This window comes from Mytilus edulis, chromosome 14, assembly GCF_963676685.1.
Source record: "Mytilus edulis chromosome 14, xbMytEdul2.2, whole genome shotgun sequence".
Taxonomy (NCBI): domain Eukaryota; kingdom Metazoa; phylum Mollusca; class Bivalvia; order Mytilida; family Mytilidae; genus Mytilus; species Mytilus edulis.
The window spans coordinates 10,904,094-10,910,353 of NC_092357.1; positions in this window are offsets into that span (position 1 = coordinate 10,904,094).

A 6,260-nucleotide genomic window follows, 5' to 3' on the forward strand; every position below is an offset into this window, starting at 1 on the left:
ACCCTAGGCTAATTTTGTTGATAATGAAAACAGAAACAGTACTATTAAACATGTTAAACATTTTCATTTGAACAAATATATGCAAAAAACACCAATACTATGTTTTGCTAATCTTAAAAGCTGTAAAATTTGAAAAAAAAACACCTTAATAACGATCTTAGTGTAAATATAATACTCATTTATACCAAGATGTGATGCGATAATTTATAAGCATACACATAAGTCATATACGTCGCCACTTACTTTTTAAGATAACAAACATTCGTTAGTTCCATTTTCTATCTACTAAACAATTATCAACATCATATCATTTACCCCTTCTAATTCATAAATTTCAATGAAAGCTGATTAGTGTAAAGGGAAACAATATTCGTATGCTATCAAATATACATCTTATTTAAAAGGAAGTAATGTTTATCCAACAAAAAAAAGTAAAGAAAAATTTGTTATGATATCAACAGAATTTTATTTACCAGGTTTGAAAAATCACCACAGATTAAAGGAGGCGTTCATTTTCATATTTCAGTTCTCAATAAAACGTTCTGATAAATTTATATCCATGCGATTAGATTATCAAGAGTCAATTTAACTGAATGAACTTACATCATGTATGAGCAAAATAAGATCAATACTTCAACCTTAATGTAGTGAATTGAAATAATAGGAATGACGATTTCCTAGTTCAGTAAACATAGTTTAGATAATAACATCATATCACAAATCATAGATTACTTTGGTAACATATCATTACGAAATACATAATTTATTTCGTATGTTTTTTATGAAAGTTTACAGATTTCGCTGATTTTGCTGTTGACTTTTTATTAGATATTCGGAATCCTTTAATAAGTAAATTGTCTCTAACACCTACTTTTCTTGTCATTATTTCATAAAATACATTTAAAAGGCCAGATTTTTAAATCTTATAAAACCTCTGTTATTAATTTTATAATTTTATTTAACAATAAAATTTGATATGAAAAATCTTAAGGACAAAATTGCCCAGAGAGAATTTGATTTACAGTAAATTTCAAAAAGGAAACGACAGGGTGATTCAAACGTGCAAGTGCATTTTAGTATAAACACATGATCTTCTAAAGGACACTACACTCAGTAAAATGCAAAAAAAAAAATCATTATTGATATTATAGCAACCGGTAAATGCTTGTGATTTGAGATTCCCAAGTACTTCATCATCAAATAAATTGTCAGATTTAAATCAACTACAAAATTCAAGCACATTGAAGCTATCATAGTTACGGATAGGCCGAGCCCCGCTTCATGTTACCAAGATATGTGATTCAAGTAGTAGTGCTAAAAAGGATATAGATATGATTTACTTTGTGTCAAACTGGTTTGCTGCACCACCATTATATATCAGGTCTAAACATCTTTTGAAAGTTTTTGAATGAACATGTACAGATTCATATATCTATTTAATATATAGAACTGACATTTAGATAATTGAAATACAGGTCTTCCACCTGAAGTTAAAAAATTTGATAAGAAATCAGCCCAGGTATTCTCTAGTCTATTGAAAGAAGAAAGTTATCCCCACTTTGAGTCAAGACTTATGTTAGCTGGGGAACAGGGCACAGGGAAGACAACTTTAGCGAGATATCTCGTCGGAAAACGGCCTACAAGATTCAGGATTTCAACCGATGGGATAGAATTATACAATGGTCTTTCATACATGGACCGTGAGTCAAAGGATTGGCTTGGTGGACTGCAAGGTAAAACTAAAACTTTTTATACAAACGCAGGACATACAATGTACGGACGTATTCTAACTGTCTATATAGTTGAATCCTGTTAAACAATATTAATGTTATACATCATGGTTGTGCTTTGTCTATTTATGTGAGCCAATTTATGTCAAGTGTATAATTTATACATAATTGTTTAACTGTCGCAGTGTTGCAATTGAAGTGCTTTAGAACTATCAAGACAATATCAAGACTGTAATGTCGTACTATAGATTACACGTATTGCAACATTTGACAAAAAAAAGCTATGACTTGATAATGTTGAAAAAATATTGCCTTGTAGTCAAACCATGTGCATGATTATTACATTACTACATTTTTCGATAGTCCTCATCTTTTGAAAGATGGACACATACATTTTCACTGCTTTCTCTAGCAAAGGCATCACTAGATAGTGTATGTATAATTTTGAATATTTTGTTTTGACAGAATAACATGAATGATTCACTAAATACTATTAAAGCATTCATTTTTTTTTACACGACGCTGGAAACTACATGACTTTCAAAACATCTGGAATTCAATGTACATTAGGAGTCCCTAATATACCAATTTATATTACAAATGAGTAGAATGTTTTTTTTTTCGATGTGCACAGACTTTTTTTGCAGTATATTCAACAATTATCTTTCCTCATTATAATTCATTCTTTTATTGCGATTTTTGGAACAATTATGTTTTGTATGTGTATATTTCAGAACTTGTTATGTATGCCTGTCTTGGTAGTTGCAAATTAAAGATCAGGGATGAAAAATAACTCATGTTAAAATATACAGGAAATATATGTCAATTTAATAGCTAAACATTATTTACATGATAAATACCCCGACTAAATAAACAGAAAGAAAGATAACAGTTAAATAAATCTTAATTTTTAGATGATAATTCCAATTTTTTATGTAGATTTTTACAGTTTGAAAATTGTCTTGTATATCAAAAATGTAATCACAGATAAATGTAGTTTGTTTGTGTTTTTCATATATTGTTCCTATAGGAGTAAGACAAATTTTGGCTACAATATTTGCATCCTTAGCGTTTGTCCGCCAGAAATTGGTGGCTTCAGTCATTATGTCAATAATTGCTAACCTTTATACTACAACGGGCCAATCGGGACGATCGACGTTGCCTTTTATGGCATGACATTTATTGAGTGTTAATTAAAAGAGACATATGTATGATTCATAATTCAAAAAATATATAAAAGTTCTTGTTTGATTTTATTTTTTCGTTTTAAACATATATTCTTTAGTGTTTCATTCAAAGGTAACTTTATGCAACAGAAAAGCGCATCCACAGACAACAAAAAGTCATGGATATCGTTAACAATTTAAAATTCTGAGGATGGGAAAATTTAAATAGTTTGATAATAAAAATGAATATTATGTTCTGTGAATAGCTATGCAAAAGCCGTTGTGTAAGTTAATATTTTGTCATGCAAAATGCAGGACAATACAAAGAATGAGTGTGAATAATAAAATAATTGTACTTACAAAACATGAGGAGACAAAAATAATTTCGGAAAACTTTCTCCCCGTCCTAAATTGGTTCTGTTACCATATATACCATAGAAATGTTGTATAATGCGGGGTTCACTCATTGCCGATTATTGCTCCCGTTTGAGATCAGACAGCGATACGACACGAAAAGTGAAAAAGTCAGATAAGTATCCTCAATTATCTGGAATGTCCTATTATTGTCTGAACGCAGTCGTTTTAGTTCGTAACAGATTCCTACTGGTCGGGAAGGGTCCGAATAGTTCGGCAAAGCCCCCCGACAGTTAGATGCGACCCGTAACATTCGGGGAAACTCAGTCGATTTTGACTAGTCGGATTACAATCGTGCCTATGTCGTGACAGATTCTGCTGTATCGAATCGAATTCCTAACAATGTTCTGTGTTTTCGGGACGGTGTCATGTGGAACGGGAATGATCTCGAGAAATTTTTCATTGCTGTTTTTCTGCCGATTGAGTCCAGAGTGCATCCAGATCGTTTTTTTGCCGAAACCGTTCCGAAACAGTCCCGTTATTAATTCTAAATTCGTCAATGATACCAACGTCAGAGTCCCGACAATTACAGAATACAATACGACTGAGACCAGACAAAGCCGTTTCAGTGCGATAGAGCGGACCGTGATAGGATTACGTTCCGACAGTACCTGATCATCCCGAGTATGTCGACAGTTTTCGAACGGATAACTTCCGTCACCGTCGGTTCACTGTCTTGTCACTATCTGATCTCTGTTGGATTACATTCGGTAGAATCGGTACGCAGTCGTGACAGACTCGGTCGAATTTTACCTGGCGAAAGATACAACTCGGATTAGAAGCGGATTTAGAACGGGATTATCGGGATAAATTCGCTTGGAAACTGTTGAATATCGACGCTTCCTGAACAATATCTGATTGTTGTCGTCATTAAATTAATTTTTTTTTCAAGTTTTAATTAAAGTTTGAATTTCCATCCACGATTCATATGATCTTGATCAGACTTTTAATAAATTTTAATCGGGAATGGTCCTGTCAAGGACGGCAGTTAAAATCTTAAATGTGTGACCCCAGCTAAGTTGTGTGTAGTATAAATACGCTGGACAATGTTTATACTATTATAGTTCTAATTGATTTCCATATATCAATACATGACTTGGTTTGGTCAGTTGAAAATGTTTGCTTTGTTTGCACTTCTACAAACCATATTTTCGAAACTACTTTGGTAATATTCACTGCATGCACGAACCCTGTATTGTCAGCAAATTGGGACAAAAAAAAAACAATTCTGCGAAATTTCATAATGATTTAGCCCTGGTTAATTATAAGTTATTTGCGAGTTTCTTTAAAAAAATACTTTAAATCCGTAGATTCATATGTAGTGATATTTTAACAGCCTGAAGCGCAGCCGAAGAGTTTCCTGAGTACTGAAGGTGTTAGAATATCCATATCTACGGATATAAACATATAATTTTTGAAGAGTGTAGAGAAATTCAACAACCAACAACCCGGGGATTATAGTCTTTGAAACAACGTGAGTTAACCAATCAAAACCCTAGTCGTATACTAACTATAGGATAAACATCGATAGAAAAAAAATTTCTTTAATCCTACACAATAATATGATTCCATTATAACTATCAATTTTAGATTTCTCCTTAGAAGAAATACTCGTTAGTAGATCCCTTTTAAAAGAAGAAAAAATAGCGAAACAAAACAAGTTAGATGATACAACACCAACCAGTCAAGATATACCAGTCGACGCACAAATAATACCATTGCCGGAAAGCAGTAGAAACCTAAAACGTGAATCAAAGGACACATTAATGTCCGACACAACACCAGAATGGTCAGAACATGATGGTTTGTTATATGATAAAATTTCGTATGATTACCTGTATATGTAGTTTTGTCATTTATTTCGATGGGTCGAATTTTACTGATGTACAGACCTTTATTTATGTTTCATTTCATACATAACTCCTTAGGAGTTTGCCAGAAAATGTCTTTGTGTCTTTAGGAAATGTTATTTTTTCTTCTGTAAGATAGTCATTTTGATAATTTGAAATAAGTCAAATTGGATTTCATTTTTCACAAGCAACCTTGTAATATTTAAATGGTGAAAGCAACCTACTGTGTGGTGATCAAGACATTTGAATTCATATTGGTAAAATATATTATTGCCTCATTAAAATTAATTTTCTCTAATCGATTGCCAGAATTAACAACTATGATTTCTCAAATTACAAATATAAATTTGGGAATGGAAACGGGAAATCCGTCAGAGAGATAACAACCCAACCAAAACGCAGAATGAAAATAATGCAAGTAGAAAACAGAACTAATACTTACTTAACGTGTTACCTTATTTTAGAATGAAAAGGTAAAATACACTGAAGAGAGGTCTAAGACAGAAACAATCAACGTTTTTCGCGTGAAATTATTTATATAAGAAGATCTGTTCCTCGTCCACTTAAAGCATTGTTGTTTAAAAATTTTAATATAAGTGGCATTGGGTTTTGAATGTGAAAGCGGTCCACAAACGTTATTAACTCAAAAACGGGTACATTAAGTGTGAAAACTGATCGCATAATTTTATACATGTAAAGTTTTTACTAGATAAACCTGTTTAGTGACAAGACTGTGTAAAAGAGTAACGAAAAATAACAGAGGGACAGTCAAAATCATAAATTTAAAATAAACTGACAAAACCAGGGCTTAAATGAAAAGAACAAACAAACAAACACTAGTACAAACAACACAAAATAGAAAACTAAAGAATAAACAACACGAACCCCACCAAAAAACTAGGGGTGATATCAGTTGGTGCTCTAGAAGGGTAAGCAGATCCTGCTCCACATGCGGCACCCGTCGTGTTGCTTATATTATAACAAATAGGATAAATGATGTTTATGTTAATCCGGTCTAATTCGGTAAGTCAAATTTAAAAAAGGGAAGGGGATCGCAGTTACGACGTAAGGAAAACATCCGATATCATTTGAGAAACGGT